This window comes from Piliocolobus tephrosceles, chromosome 10 (genome assembly GCF_002776525.5).
Source record: "Piliocolobus tephrosceles isolate RC106 chromosome 10, ASM277652v3, whole genome shotgun sequence".
In the NCBI taxonomy this organism is placed as follows: Eukaryota; Metazoa; Chordata; class Mammalia; order Primates; family Cercopithecidae; genus Piliocolobus; species Piliocolobus tephrosceles.
In genome coordinates this window covers 27,514,377-27,531,569 of record NC_045443.1, presented here as the reverse complement: position 1 = coordinate 27,531,569, position 17,193 = coordinate 27,514,377, and the positions used below count along the sequence as shown (strand labels likewise).

Below are 17,193 nucleotides of genomic sequence, written 5' to 3'. Positions count from 1 at the left end.
AACACGGTGAAACCCCGTCTCTACTAAAAAAAACAAACAAAAATCTAGCTGGGCATGGTGGCAGGCGCCTGTAGTCCCAGCTACTCAGGAGGCTGAGGCAGGAGAATGGCATAAACCCAGGAGGCAGAGCTTGCAGTGAGCTAAGATCCAGCCACTGCACTCCAGCCTGGGCGACAGAGCAAGACTCTGCCCCCCCCACCAAAAAAAAAAATTATCTCTAATTCTGCGATGAGAACCAATTGAAAATTATATAAGGAAACACTTTCCCGTTAGCACTGTCCTATGCCTGGCACAGAGCAAATGCTCAATAAGTTTTGACACACAGTCAATGCCCAACATTATTACCTCTTACTGTAGTTTGGATATTTAAAAAACATGAAAGAAATACATACTAGACACTGTCAGAAAACCTAGGAGAGGCACCTAACCCTGCTGGAGGTAAGAGGTAGGCCTCCCTGAAAGAGATGCCTAAGCAGAATACCAAAGCAAGCACAGGAATTACCCAAAATGTATAGGAAAGGGCATTCCACAAAGTCGTGTGTGAGACCAAAGGTAAGAGAAAGCTAGTGGTTCAGTGTGGTTTGAGAGATGAGTAGGGGAGTGATGGAAGGTAAGGCTGGAAAACTAAAAAGGAATTCATGTGTCACACTAAGGAGCCTGGAAGAAGCCATGGGGAGTCACCAGAAATTTTAAGGATGAAAGTTACATAACCAGATTCAAGTTTAGGACAGTCCTTGAGGCAGCCACATGGAAGATGGACCAAAAGAAGGTAAGACTGGTAGCAGGGAAAGATGGCTAGTTCAATCATTGGGCACCTGAATGAATATTCTGGCACTGGAGGAGGAGCAAAGGCAGAATTCAAGACGTAGTTAAGGAAGACCTAAAAAATGACTAGATGTCAGTCATAAACAAGAAGAACGAGTCAAGGGTGATTTCTGGGTTTGCAGCTTAAGAACCAAATAGAGAACAACGCCATGCACTGAGAAAGCTAAGGAGCACAGGAATGGTTCTGGGAAGGGAGAAGATAAAGTCAGCTCTGGGCTAGCAGAATCCAAGTTATCCATGGAACACACCAAAGGTGGCGATATCTAGAAGACAGATGGACAATGGGGTGTCAAGCTCAGGAGGGGGACCTGAGCAAGATAAACCGGTTTGGAAGTCATCATTGCAGAGCAGTTATTGAAGATTATCAGAGCATATGAGATCACCCACACTCACAGTGCAGGGAGTGAGAAGAGGACTGGGGACAAAAGAGCACATTAACCATTTAAGGGAATGAAAGTTAGCTATCTTGTGATCTGTTAAGTTCCCTGTCTTTAGGCAAGGAACTTAAACATTTAGGCAAAGACTACACATCCACTTGTTGGAGATGATGTACAGGGAATTCACAACGGAGTTGGACTACATGACCTCTAATGCATCTTTCAACTCTGAAAATCAATCAAAAACTTCAATTCAATACAGTATTTCTTACAATCAGAAATAACTTTTCACCACTATTACAGAAAAGCTAAAATCATAAGTATTTTTGTTTTTGGCTTTGTCAGTCCAATACGTTGTGTAAGTTCTAAAAAACAAATTTTTTGCTGTTTGATAATGTTTTCTGAAAGGGAGAGAGTACTTGGTTTACTTGAACAGGAAAGCACAGGCTCTAATTTCTTAACCCTATTTTTCCTTCTGTGGGTCCAGTTACACTCCTGGTTAGTATGAAAATGCAGTTTTACTACAGTAAAAATTCAAACACATGTTCTCAGCTATTCATCCCTTTACTTTCTGCCACCTTGTGCCTGAATTGGGCTATACAATGGGGCTAATCTATGGATTTAGATATTAAAGCTTTAACTACATTTCAGAAATGTGCCTATAATTTTCATTGATATTTAAAGTATGCTGATTTCTGTCTCCTTTTCTGCTCAATTCTAAAAATAGAGAGACACAGGTCCATACACAATTTTAAAAATTAAATCCAGAAATGTTTGATTAAAACAAACTGCCATTTTTGGCATAAAAATACAACCAGAGTATTTTCAGACAGTACTGCTGGGAGTTCAACTTAATCCTTAAATATGGCACTGGTCCCACTAAGTGGTACCTGGAACAGGTGTGAGAGATACTTGACCTCTTTTAGCCATATGTACTTTTTCTCCTGCCCGCTCTTTATGCCTCTCCCACCACCCCGCAAGCCTGCTTTTTCTCCTCCTGTTCCTTTCACTTTCCTCCTGAGAGTGCCCATAATCTTTTAGTACTACCAGTAATGGCACTAAAGCCAACACAGCTGCCCACCCCTGGCCTAGAAATACAATGGATATAATTTGAATTAGAGACTACCATTAACTTTTTGGTTGTCCTTAGAAAATGACTTTATATTCTGTTTCAGTGGCCCAATTCACAGGACAGAAAAAAAAAATAACCACTGTAGAAAGTAAATCTATGTAAAAAAGAAACCTGTAGTGCTTTTTAGCTCTAGCAAACCAATGTAGATTACATACAAAGTTTATAATCACGATTTGCAGGTACAGGTCTCTGAATGACCAAACAAGGATAGAGGAAGACCAGAGATGATGTTTGACGCCATCTGAAGTTTAGGGTCATGTTAGTTATTAAACTGTGTTATTTTTTAAAAATAATAAGGCTTAGAGTAGAGAAAAGGAAAAGAATCAAGGCTAGAGCTAAAATAAAAGGACTTCAGTATTAGGTATTACAGTCTTGGGAAATTTTTTAAAGTTCCATAAAACCCTACGGGAAAGGTGAATAATCATGTCCCCACCACAATCCCCTCCCTCAAGTCAAGTGCTCTTGAAGCTGTGCTTTGATGCAGCATTCTGTTTATACAACAACCTTGGTGGTTCTAGGCCTCAACAAAGAAAAGGATTTCAGTGGATTTACTTTTCTCTTTATCTCTCTAGCTGATGGTATCTTTACTTTTTCTGTTTAATTTCACAAAATGGAAGCAAGGGACAATTTATCAGCAGCACTGCACTCCAGGTTGCGAGGGGGAAGCACAGAAGAGGTGCTTCCAATAGGCTACCAGAGGCAACAGAAACACTTTCTTACAAAAGCTCAGAGTGTTAACGCTGCATAAACATAAATACACAGCAAATAAAAAGTTCATTGATCCTGTCCAGCATCATGGCAACAATTCCGGTTCCTGGGGCTCCCTAATATGCTTCAGTGTCTTATATCACTATGTGATAATACCTGCCTAAGGCTTCTTGGCCTGAAAAACTCCTCCTCACCCTTCAAGTCTACGCTCAAACACTCACACATCCTTGGAAAGCTTCTCTCACTATCCCAAGTAGGTGCCCCTCTCCCTTAGGTGGGCCTCTCACTGCTCTTTCATGACAGCTGCTATGCCTGACTGCAGCTATTTCTACCCCTGTGAATGTAGCTCTCCAGTCACCTGCCCGGCTTCTGAGGGAGCACTGTGTCTTTCCCTTTCCGTATCTCCTGGCACACGGTGTGTACTTTATGTACAATTCACAGTGAAAGAACTCCCTAGGTTCTTTCACCAGAAAGGAGAGACACATCCATGTAAGTCTCTCCTTCCCAATCTCACCTAGTTTAGAACTTCATTATTATCACCTAGATTATTTAAATTTGTCTCTTCACTGGTCTTCCCATTTCTGGTCCCTCTTTCCTTGAATTCACTACTGCCACTTACAACTCTAAGTAAATGTACCAGGTTGAGCAGGTGATGAAGTAGAGAATGAAAAGCTGGAAAACATCAGTTCTCTAAGTTCAATGGGTTCAAATCCAGTAGGGCAGAAAGAGTAGATAATTAACAGAATTTACCAGGTGCTGTGCAGATACACCCAATTTATGCTAATCCCTCTGCCCGGCATGCCCTTCACTCTGAAAGGGTCAATTCATATTTCACTTCATATAGGAAGCTTTCCTAATCTCTCTAGCCAGAAGCAATCTCTCTTTCCTTTGCTCCCTCAGTACCCTGTTACTCCGTTATCACTTTCTGTTTGAATTACAGTTATTTGTACCCATACGTTATACGTCTTACTGGATTGAACTTTTCTAAATGGAGGGCCAGACATCTATTTGTCTCTAGTTTGCCATGGTACCTAACACAGTGCCCTGCAAATAGCTGATAAATAATGCATTATGATGATTAACCTCACTAAAATATTATGAGTCTGTAATTCCTCTAGGATTTGCCAGTATTAAGAATATCAATGGGTCATATACATGCAATTCAGTCCTAAAATTTTCCACTCTAGCCACAAAAATAGAAAAAGTCTATTCTGTTTGGCCAGATAAGAGTCGACATATGGAGAACATCCTCAACCAGATCCGAAAAACGTCCAAATGAAATGGATCGCTGCTGTAAAAAACACAATAAAGGGCAACTCCCTAGTACTACAATAAACTGAGCAACCAGCCTCAGCTGCCAAATACAGAAAAGCCATAAGGGGCAAATGGTGTGGGGTTTCCACAATGGGAGCAGGTCAGTGGGTAGAGGCCTAACTAAGTAAAAATGAACACTGCTGGTAAAATTTAATAAAACAAGACACTAGTACAAGATAGTATGTCAAAAATGGATCATTAAATAAGCTGTCTGAGCTTTCAAATATTATCACTTTCCAGAAGTGAATAGTACTTGCAGCTTATGCATTCTTTTAAGGATCATATTCAATTTTCTACAAAAGTGCTACCATAAGATACCTCAGCAAGCCCTTGTTAGGATTCCCAATTCCTTAATTTCACTGTTTATGTCTGTCCTCCCTTCACCCTATTCCTTTATCATAATTGTTTCAGTTAGAATGTAAGCAGTTGAGTACACAATGAGATAGACAATAACTTAAGAATTAAGGACTTTAACATTTCATGATTTAAAATGCAGAACTAAAATTCCAGCTTCTCAATTCTCACAAAACAAAACAAAGCTCAAGGCTTAAAACTTTAGAAAATGCCATGCTATAATGATATTTACCCACTCCTAATTGGCTTAAATGAAGTCAGAACATTTGATTATATCATTTAGTTCAGCACTGTAATCACTGAGGGCAAAAACCTTGTCTCATCAACTAATTTTGTAGCCCTTGGTGAACAATTTGCCTGTAGTAGCTTTTACTCTACAAGGAAGACCAGTGTGTTAAATAAAGTGTTTATATTAGAGTTGAAAGTTTAAATTCAGGCTCTGTCTCTTATTTTGAGATCTCAGACAAGTCACTTAAAGTGAGTTCCTCTCTTTACCTGAAAATAGGTGTAATAGTCATACCCTCACTGCCTATACCACGTGATTGGTATGAGGCTTAAGTAAGGAAATGTGTAAAAATGCTTCATAAAACTATAAAGTGTAATATAAATAAAAAGGCTCCTGGTATTATTCTTAAAATAAGTGCTAAGAGCAAATCCCTCTCTATAAGAAATCAGAATATAATTATTTCTGCATCTTTTCCCAAGAGAATTTATGTCTGACATACAAAACTGCAAATAACTCCTAAAGGGGAAATTACCAAAAAAGTAGGGGAGAAAAGAGAAGAAAGAAAACTTGGGGTGGGACTAGAAGAGGGAGGTAAATTAAAGAGGAAAGGAGAAGTTTTTGTAGTAAAATAACGCAATATAAGAGAAAGCAAACCTGATTTGAAGAATCAACTTCTAACTCTACCACTTACAATCTACCTGTGTGACCCTGGGCAAGTCACTTCACCTCTCTGAGCTCCAGTGTCCTCATTTGTAGGTAGAGATAATAACTCACAGGATTGCTGTAAGGATTAAATGAGATAATATATACGAAGTACTTAGCACTATGTCTGCTGCATAGTAAGTGGTAAGTGGTTACTGGCATTGACAAAATTATTAGACCTGTTCCCCAATGGGTGACATTCGGAAGAAAAAGGAATCAAGAACATTTAAGAGGGGAAGATGATATTCGGAGAGCTAAATCTATATATTACCACTGGGAGACAAAGTTTAAGAAATATAAATTACACAAAGTTTTCTTCATATTAAATGTACAGATTACTTACTGTGTCCTTAGAATTGGTGAGGAATCAAGAGAAATGTAGTCAAAATCTCCAGATCATAAAAGCAGAAGAGCAATAACTGTATTCATAAAAGCTGAATAGTAACGGAAGAACTAGGCCCCTGAAAAGTGCTCATTAATGTGTACAGAGGCTTCTCTGTCCCAAACTCAGTTTTTAAAACATTCATAACAGAACGAAAGCTACACTCTACAGCAAAGGCACAGCAACCCCAAATGCCAAAAATACATGGTATTAGCTATCATGCTCTCATGTTAGTTTCTGCCATCTTGTTCTTTATTCTGGGTGTCTTGTATTTGTGGTTGATTTGTGATGTTAAACATTATTAACTCCAACCTATTCAGGAACTGCAAAAGCAGTAAAAGTGTCCCAGGAATCAGGAAAAAGAGGAATAAAATCTCCTGAATCAGCTGTAGAGATAGTAAATAACTCAAAGAGGTAAGAAAACAATGGATGTTATCTGTGCATATGGGATCAGAAACATATATTATAACGTAGAAATTCTATACCTATGGAATCAATGAGAATCAGCAAAAGGCAAGGAAAACAGGAAGCCTTCTGTATAAATGGTCAGAGAATCAACAATTTGGGTTACCAACTGATTAGGTGTTAATTTAGGGGAAGGCAAGGAGCTTGTTAAGAATTTAAAAGGTAAGCATAGGCCAGGCGCAGTGACACACACTTGTAATCCCAGCACTCTGGGAGGCCAAGGAGGGTGGATGATCTGAGGTCTGGAGTTCGAGACCAGCCTGACCAACATGGTGAACCCTCATCTCTACTAAAAACACAAAACTTAGCTGGGCATGGTGGCGCATGCCTGTAATCCCAGCTACTTGGGAGGCTGAGGCAGAAGAATCACTTGAACCCAGGAGGTGGAGGCTGCAGTGAGCCGAAATTGTGCACTGCACTCCAGCCTTGGCAACAAGAGTGAAACTCTGTCTCAAAAATAAATAAATAAATAAATAAATAAATAAATAAATAGATGCTAAGCATAAGTGTTATCATCACAAACCACAGACAACTGCCAAGGCTCCAAGCCTGTCTGAATTTGTACAATACGACAGTGAATGATCAGGTCACCACATGACCTATAACTGTTAAGGTCTTCCCTAAGACCTGTGCAGAGCTCATCTAAGAGGCAGGCTACCTGCCTCCGTGGATTTTCAATGCAGACTAACTATTCCTGGTGGGAGAAGATGACCCCAAAATTTGTATTAGCAAGGAGGTAACAGTATGACTGGTTTCCTTTTGATAGAACAACTCACACACCTTTTTACTAAGACAACCTTCCAAACCCACCTGTACTTAGAAAAACTTGTAAACTTTTTATAACAAAGCGAAGTCAACATCTAAGTATCTCCATGAAGTGATGGGCTAAAGATCTGCCAATCAGGGCATAGTAAATGGAAATGATATACCATCACTACTAATTTAAGACCTGTTTTAAAAAAAAAACTTTTACAATTTGTTTTGCCATCTTTGTCTTATTTCAATTACACAAATACACATGCTTTAAATCTTGGCTTTAGTTCTGCTACTTTTCCCATTACGTTTTCAGCTCATCAACCATCAACTGTCCTAGTACAGGTGTCTTCTAGAACCTACCCCATTGAGTCAAGTAGAGAATACTTGTATTCGTTCACAGAGACTGTGACTCTGGAGCTGTACTTAAACTATGAGTACGGTCAACTGCGGGCACTGACAAAGAAGCTGAAGAGTCTGGATCCTGCTGGACAGTTAGGAAAAGGTAGGCAATACCTCTCCCACTGCTCACCTACTGTATTCCCTGCCTAGATACACTTTTTTTCTAACCTTTAATTCCAATTGCATTTATGATTCCAATTCTTAAACGACAAATATGGACTATTCCCAAAACTTCGCAAATAAAATCAGGTGGACATTTACAGTACTGAGTAGGCCTACACAAGATACTGCTCACTTCTGTAGCACCTTTTATTTCACAATCCCAAAGAACTGTCAAAGTTGCCCCAACAGAAAGTATCAGTGATGGAACTTCTCTCATTTTATACATGTACAACACTCTATTCACCCTGTTTCTGCCATTATAAGCATAGCTATTCATGCAAATAAACTAAAAGGGCTGAGACCAACATTCAATCATTAATTAAACTTCAACTTCATAATTCAACCCCAAAACTATCCAGTGCCAAGTGGTTTAAAACATTACAGAATAGGGCTGGGCACAATGGCTCACACCTGTAATCCCAACATTCGGGAAGCCGAGGCAGCAGAATCACTTGAGCCAAGGAGTTTGAGACCAGCCTGGGCAACATAATGAAACCCTGTCTCTACAAATAATTTAAAACTCAGTTGGGAATGCTTGTGCACACCTGTAGTCTGAGCTACTCAGGAGGCTGAGGTGGGAGGATCGCTTGAGCCTGGGAGGCAGAGATTGCAATGAGCCATGATCACACTACTGCACTCCAGCCTAAAAGACCAAGACTCTGTCTAAAAAAAAAAAAAAAAAAAAAATTACAGAACAAAGCCAAGCACAGTGGCTCAGGCCTATAGTACCTGTTACTTAGGGGGCAAGAAGATCATTTGAACCCAGAAGTTCAAGTCCAGCCTGGGCAAGATAGTGAGGCTCTGTCTTTAAAAAAAAAATAATTACAGGACAAAATATACAATGACTCAAACATTCCACTAAGCAAAAGAGTTAATATGGAATAACTTCTCACTTCTAAGTCCTTATGAATACTTACAGGTAATAAGTCAAAATTATTAAAAAGTCCCACTCAATAGTTATATTTAATTTGCACCACGAATAACTTCCAAAAATGGATTAAAATAACATGTCAAAAATAACTCATTTACTTGGATGTTCATTATTTTGGAACTGTTTCTAGAAAACTGACCCCAAAATTTAGATGTCAGAAGAATGTACTTCCCAAGTCAAGTTTTTGAAACTACAGACCTGAGGAAGACCATCATGAATGGGAGAGAAAATATGCAGTTAAGCACGCCATAGGGTACAAGACAGAATGCCTGGGTCAGAATCCTGGTCCTACCACTCAGTAGCTATCTAACCTTAGTACCACAGTTACTTCATCTGCAAAACGGGAAAAATAAAAATACCTACTCCATACAGTTATTGTGAGGATTAAAGCCAGGAAAGTAAGTAGTACATGTAAAGGGTGTAGCAGGAAGCAGCATTATATATTTACTTATCATCATTATCATATGACTAGATCACTTAAATCATCCACAGAAACGCCTTTTCCTATTTCAGTCTTCCTTAATTGGTCTAGTAGCATTTAATCCCTCCCTCCTTGGGTCCTCATAAAATACATTTTCTACGGTATTTGTTTGGGTAGGTACATTTCTCTCCCACTGGATCACATCTCCTTGAAGACAGCAACCACAGTTCGTCCGAGAGTACAGAGCAGCAAACACTGTTCACTGCTGCCTTTGATTTCTTTCCCTCTAAAGATTCTGAACAATAATACCCTGTCAATTAGCAAACCTTTACCTGGAGACAGAAGGCTTATGCAACCAGTGCACTTAAGTACTGGTCATACCTTGCTAAATACTTTCTTAAGACTTAAAAATCTTGGGGGGAATAAGAGGAGGATACGCTTCATGTTTTTAAACTATTAACCAAAGATATATTTTTAATTTTTAAAAAAAGTTATGTCTCAAAAGCTTGCTTTCATTATTTCATTCAAAAAGACCATGGTGCTTTTAATATAAAAATACAGTAGCATAATTTCTGCACATGTCAAGTCTAACCTAATCATAACTTGCCCATCTGCTGATTTTAATGTAATCCTAAGGATGCTAGATGACAATATGCTTGTTTGATTCACCCTACACTATTTACATAAAATAAAAGCATTTTAACAATACATTGAGATGCAAGTCTTTCTGGCTCTGATTTGTGCTCTCTTTCTCTCTTAACAAAAAGTGTCACACACACCAAAAAAAGCCTCCAACTTATCCTGGATCACTGGGGAGGCACTTTCGAAAGGGCATTATTCAATTTCACTAACACAATGATGCTCTCCTTATATTTAAGAGAACAGAACTTTTCTGAAAGCAAAGAGCTGAACTGAGTCCATTGCTTTGTTATCATTTTTTAGAAAGTCCAATTTTTCCTTTGTTCTTAGTGTCCTACCTTTAGAAATCAAGTTTGCAGCATAAAAACTGACAAGGACATCTATTTGTTGGCACAAATCATCTTAGTCTCTATTCTTTGATTTATTTTAAAACAAACTCAAGAGCAAATGGCTAGAGAAGAACTGCTCCTATTTAATGTGGGTTTTCTAAGTCTAATTTTTTCATTCCCAGTGGCAGGGCCTTTCAAAAGAGTACAAAAACTACACCCAACTTTGCTTCTCATTCTAAACACATCCCAACCAAATGGGAAACATTATCAGCCATCTTAATAAGGAGAAAATGAAGCTAAGTGAGGTCAAACCAAAGCATTTTTTAATTCATTGTACCTCAGGATTTTTCAGATGTAAGTAGTTCGATGAACTTATGCAATAAAATTATGTAATACCATAATTTAACATAATATTTTAGACTAACTTCTCTCTCCTCAAATAGTCACAAGGGTGGCTAATTCACATACAATACCTCTCAGCCACTGGGGAGAGAGTATAATAAACTTAATTGTTTTACATATCCTGAGGCACAGAGAGAAAGGCCAAATTCAAAGAGGTTTACAGTACCTTATATACACAGATGACTGAGACAAAGAACTTTCAAGAATCTGTACTGAGGAAGCAAAAAGGGGCTTAAGTACAATAGACCCTGCCTTAAAGTAGAGAGACCGGTCAAATGCAAGCCCCAGCGCCAAAAAAGATCTCACTCATCAATCCCCATCTTACAATCAAGAGGTAGAACTTAAATCACTTAAAGCTGTTTTTTCAGATTTGAGCGGTAAAATAAGCTAACAGTCAGGCCATTTCCGATTAAGTGGCCTCTCTCAAAACTTACCACAAGTTATGTGAAATAGGCAAGAGCGTTGGTTCTGCATTTTATCAAGTGAGAAACAACAGCATCCTACTTTTGGACAAGCCACTACTTCCAGAGCTACTAGCCCTCCCCCCACCTTCCATTTCTTTTTATATCATTCCTCCAAACTTAGAACCCGAAAAGCTATTCCACGAAACAAAAGCAGCACCAGTAAAAGGAAAGGCCACTGGTTTTGAAAATAAAGTTTGTTCTTTTGCTGTCAACCTGGCAACTTTTTAAAGGTGAAACGTGCCCTATTCAATTGGTTATAATCTTTTCTATTCCCACATCAAATAACCACTCGTTTGACCTCGATACTAAAGGTGAAAAAAGGAGTGGGAGAAAATGATTTTGAAAGGAAGGGGCTACGGGTGCAATGGTAAAGACAGATTCTAAGACTGGTTTTGAGCACTCCGTGGCTTCTGGGAGCTGGGAGGCTTTCCTGAGTCTGTCTTGAGAAATGTTTGGCAATCTGACGCATCAGTTTTTAGGAACGGTACACAAACAGCCCCCACAATTGAAGAGCCATGCCTCGGATCCTGGCTCTGGGTGACATAGGCTGGAGGGCACGGGACGGGAGCGCTGAGGCTACCCGGAGAGGATCCGCGACATTTGTTATTGTTTATGAAGCCCAGGCGGAGACCTGGAGTGGGGTGCTCTGGGGCTGGGGTGTGGAAGGAGAAAGGAGCAGAGAGAAGGACAAAGATTCCTTCCCGGGCGCGAGGCTCCCTCTCCGGACACACGGGGCCAGTATCACCCCGGGGAATAAGAGGGCCAAGGCCGTCGCCGCAGGTTCCCCGGAGACATTTCCAGTCCCGGAATTAGCCCCGCTTTCCCTGGACACCCAAAGACACCTAAGATCTCCTCCTGCTCGCAGAGTTGGGGCTGGCGCGGCGAGCCCGGACCCCCAGCCGAGCGCCGCATCCGCGAACTCACCTGCCTCCGGTCGCGCCCGCGGCCGGCTCAGCCTCCGCACGGACCGCAGCCGGCCGGGCGCCCGTCCGCTCCCTTCTCCCCGCTCCGCCCTCGCCCCGCCCCCGGGAGGTGGGACCCGCGGCCTCGCCGGAATCTCGGGGCGGCCTCCCTGAACTCTCGCGAGCCCTCCCTCCTTGGCTTCTGGGTGGCTGGGTCCGTCCGACTCGCCCTGACGTCATACGCACCACTACCGGAAGTAGTCTTCTGTCGTCAACGCCGCCCTCCCCGGCCCCACCCATCTCTGCTTGGTGAAGTCCAGACTAGTTCTGAGGTAGTTGACTGTGACCACTTCTTTCACCAGCCTCACCTCACTGCCGTTTTTACTCAAAACCTGTTCAGGCCTCTCTTGAGGGTGGCCTAGTGTATTGCGACATTAGTCATATTCTAAATGTCATCCGAATTTTTCAAACAATGTAATGCAAAGAATGTTAGAAATGGAAAGAGAGAATTCACACATTTTTCAGACGGGGAAACAGTGGTCAACAAAGATGAATCAGCTAAATTGCTCAGTGGGTAGCTGTGGGGACTCGAAGCCACCCAGATTCCTTAATGCTTCCATTTCACCATGAGGGGACTCCAGAGACTGGAGAGGAACTAGGATTTGGAAATGCCACAAAAAATACATTAAAAACCTGTTTGGGTTTTCTTGGAAAATCTAAAATAACTGACAGTACTGGCCTGCTTTATCATTAGGATTTGAGAATTGTGCAGAAGAGCACTCCCCTATAGGATAACCCAAAAGGGACAACTTTGGGAAGGTTGATGCAATTTGCGTCTAGGGACAAAACTGGCCTTTGGGAAAGCCAAATAAGAGAATGACTCCCAATTATTGTTGACAAGTTTATCCTCAATATGAGTATTGGAGGTTTTATAAAATAACCTTAGCTTTTAGCTTATTGAGACAATATATGAAGCTGGTACTGTGCTTGCAAAAATTATCACTTAGAAATGCCACCTGTCATCTTTAGGTTTCCCAAGAGCAGGTGACACGAGCAAAACACTTAGGAAAGAAGCATTACATCATTTCTCTTTCTTACACGGTGCTTTTCCATGCATTGCTCAGTAGTGGGAAAAGCTCTAGTTTGGTAATTAGTGTATTTTGGGGGAGATTAGCTCCACTTATATGGTCATTTTGAAACCCAAATGACATCTGTCATATACAAGCATAGGAGGTTTAATTGTGATCAGACAAGCTTGACAGAGGCCTATACACCCTTCTCCCTGTACTGCACGCATACACATACCATTCAAATGCTACAGTAGGATTGAGAACAGTGTATGATTTGTTCCATAGCAAATTTATGTCTTCAAATGCACCATGCTAAAGTAATATGAACTAGTATAGAGTAGCAGTCTAGGTTAATATGAGATAGGCTAAGACTTTGACCTCCAGTTCCTAAATTTTCCTAAATTGAGACCATTGTAAACAAATTTCCCTGGGAGATTGTTGAAAGTACCTCAGCTGAAACAAATCAGAGCTATGAACCAGAAGTTTGGTGGTCTATGGACCCCTTTTCAAAACAGTGTTCTTTTTTTTTTTTTTTTTTTTTTTGAGACGGAGTCTCCCTCTGTGGCCCAGGCTGGAGTGCAGTGGCCGGATCTCAGCTCACTGCAAGCTCCGCCTCCCGGATTTACGCCATTCTCCTGCCTCAGCCTCCCGAGTAGCTGAGACTACAGGCCCCCACCACCTCACTGGGCTAGTGTTTTGTAATTTTTAGTAGAGATGGGGTTTCACCGTGTTAGCCAGGATGGTCTCGATCTCCTGACCTCGTGATCCGCCCGTCTCGGCCTCCCAAAGTGCTGGGATTACAGGCTTGGGCCACTGCGCCTGGCCTCAAAACAGTGTTCTTAAATGCATAAACTACCTAGGGTTACAAAGGAAATTGATAACGTTAACATACAGTTACCAAAAATACTAAAAAGTGAGTTTGTGTTATAATTATGTGGTAAGTGGCAACATCTAAGATGGCTGTCAATGATCCTATGCTTCTGGTATTCCTGCCTTCTATAATTCCCTTCTCTAGTAACTTAGTTCTTGAAAAGGAAATACAGCAAAAGCGATTGGGATATCATTTCCATGATTAGGTAACAAAAAGATTCTGGGCTCCATCTTGCTTGTCCTTGCTCTCTCACTTGCTCGCTTTCATGGAAGCCAGCTGCTGTGTTGTGACCTGCCTTACAGAGAGGCCCACGTGGCAAGGAACTGAGAGATACCCAGTGAACAGCCACCAAGGAATTCAGGCCCCCAGTCCAACAACCTGTGATGAACTGAATACTGGCAATAATCACGTGAGTAAGCTTGGCAGTAGATTCTTTCCCAGTTGAGCCTTGAGATGACTGCAGCCCCACCTGACACCTAGACTGCAGCCTTGTAAAACCAGATACTGAGCCAGCAGGCCCAGTATCTAGCCAAGCCCAGATTTCTGGCCCACAGAAACTGTGAGACAATAAACATTTGATGTTTTAAGCCCCTAACGTTTGGGGTACTATGTTACACTGCCATAGATAACTAAAGTGGTTATATATTTGCCTCTTTATTAATGCATTAAATAATAAGATCAAGACCTACAGTAATTTTGTAGTAATATAAACAATATGTTGAGATATCTATAACAACTTTAATGGGGTAGAAAATACGTGTGATTCCTATTGAGGAAAAGTCACAGGTATTGCTAATATTCCTGTGGTTTGCTGCGTACATTTATGATGGAACAAATGCTAATTTTCAGTTTGAATTTAGTGAAAAAATTATATAACTGTATAACATATAATATATATAACTATATAGTTTTATATATATAATATATATATGTTTTTTTTCTTTGAGGTTCACAGACCCAGGTTAAGAACCATTGACCTAAGTAATAGATCATTTGTAGGAACTTCCAAAACTCTTATCACCAACTATCTGATACAGAATCAAAGTTCAGGTAATAAACATACACTATGGCCACTGCTAACATTATTAGCCTACAGCTGAATATGACTTTGTATCCCCTTCCTCCACTTATTCCCTCTTCTTTGAGTTTATGCTAAATGTAGGCAGACAGGCTAAAATTGTAGGCCAGAAAGGATGAGAAAAATCATGATGAAAACCTTTTCAGCACTCAATTTATCTAATTTTTGTTTTTACCATTTGAAATTGTTAGCTCGTTGATCAGAAGAACTCTTTGGTATTACTTTTACTCTCTTATGCCTACCACATAGTAAATAAAAATGAATGCCAAATGGCAGTAGTACATAATAATAGAAGGACAGCTATTGATAAAACCCTTCCACCAGATGAATAAAGCAACTTTTCCATTTATGCAATTTTGCAACTGTGGGATATACCCAAAGCAGTATTTAGAGGGCTAATTTATTGTTTTAAATGCACTTCACAGAAAACACAAAAATGAAAACAAATGAACAAAGATTGCAACTCAGGAAACCTGAAAGAGAAAACAAAATAAATTCAAAGGAAGAAGGAGGATGTAAAACTTAGAGCAGAAGCCCCTCCATGACCCTTATGTCCACCAAGGAATGTAAATCAAATATATAGTCATTCCCATATATACCTCTGTTTTTCAAATATATGTAAATTTTGTTATGATTAATAATTTAAAATATAATTTTAAAGATAAAGGCAGAAATTAACTATTAATTTAGAAATTAATTTTTTTGAAAACAAAAAAAGACTGAAATTGACAATAACCAAAAACTGATTCTTTGGAAAAGTAAAGGAAATAGGAAAAAGCTTGACAAGATTAATCCAGGGAAAACAAAGACACAAACAGTAACAATGTAATGGAGATGCGACTACAGATACGGAGACTTTAAAGAGCATAAAACTTTATGATATGCAGTGTTATGCCAATAAATTTAAAAAGGAGAGAGAATAGGTGCTTTTTAGTTCTCCTGGAAGTCTCTCCTGATGAAAACCTAGTAAAGTTTTTACCATGGAAAAAAATTGAAAGTTTCCAAGACTTTTTAAAAAGCTGAATGGATTCCCTATTTAATAAATGGTGCTGGGAAAATTGGCTAGCCATAAGTAGAAAGCTGAAACTGGATCCTTTCCTTACTCCTTATATGAAGATTAATTCAAGGTGGATTAGAGATTTAAATGTTAGACCTAATACCATAAAAACCCTAGAAGAAAACCTAGGTAATACCATTCAGGACATAGGCATGGGCAAGGACTTCATGTCTAAAACACCAAAAGCAATGGCAAAAAAGCCAAAATTGACAAATGGGATCTAATTAAACTAAAGAGCTTCTGCACAGCAAAAGAAACTACCATCAGAGTCAACAGGCAACCTACAGAATGGGAGAAAATTTTTGCAATCTACTCATCTGACAAAGGGCTAATTTCCAGAACCTACAAAGAACTCAAACAAATTTACAAGAAAAAAAACAAACAACCCCATCAACAAGTGGGGAAAGGATATGAACAGACATGTCTCAAAAGAAGACATTCATACAGCCAACAGACACATGAAAAAATGCTCATCATCACTAGCCATCAGAGAAATGCAAATCAAAACCACAATGAGATACCATCTCACACCAGTTAGAATGGCAATCATTAAAAAGTCAGGAAACAATAGGTGCTGGAGAGGATGTGGAGAAATAGGAACACTTTTACACTCTTGGTGGGGTTGTAAACTAGTTCAACCATTATGGAAAACAGTATGGCGATTCCTCAAGGATCTAGAACTAGAAGTACCATATAAGCCAGCCATCCCATTACTGGGTATATACCCAAAGGATTACAAATCATGCTGCTATAAAGACACATGCACACGTATGTTTATTGCGGCACTATTCACAATAGCAAAGACTTGGAATCAACCCAAATGTCCATCAGTGACAGACTGGATTAAGAAAATGTGGCACATATACACCATGGAATACTATGCAGCCATAAAAAAGGATGAGTTTGAGTCCCGTGTAGGGACATGGATGCAGCTGGAAACCATCATTCTCAGCAAACTATCACAAGAACAGAAAACCAAATACCGCATGTTCTCACTCATAGGTGGGAACTGAACAATGAGATCACTTGGACTCTGGAAGGGGAACATCACACACCGGGTCCTATCACGGGGATGGGGGAGGGGGGAGGGATTGCATTGGGAGTTATACCTAATGTAAATGACGAGTTGATGGGTGCTGACGAGTTGATGGGTGCAGCACACCAACATGGTACAAGTATACATATGTAACAAACCTGCACGTTATGCACATGTACCCTAGAACTTAA

The 17,193-nt window shown here is 40.0% G+C and overlaps 1 protein-coding gene across 2 annotated transcripts in view; it reads right to left on the bottom strand.

Annotated features, from left to right (window-relative positions):
- The window catches only part of STK38L (serine/threonine kinase 38 like), a 79,210-nt gene extending 67,116 nt beyond the window's left edge, over positions 1-12,094 (bottom strand). Inside the window, exon 1 of one of the 2 annotated variants that reach the window (XM_023209025.1) lies at positions 11,913-12,094. The gene's annotated coding sequence lies outside the window, so the exon portion shown is untranslated. The remainder of the gene's footprint in view (positions 1-11,912) is intronic. The other variant, XM_023209024.1, reaches the window with a different exon arrangement.
- Between the last annotated feature and the right edge of the window lie 5,099 nt (positions 12,095-17,193).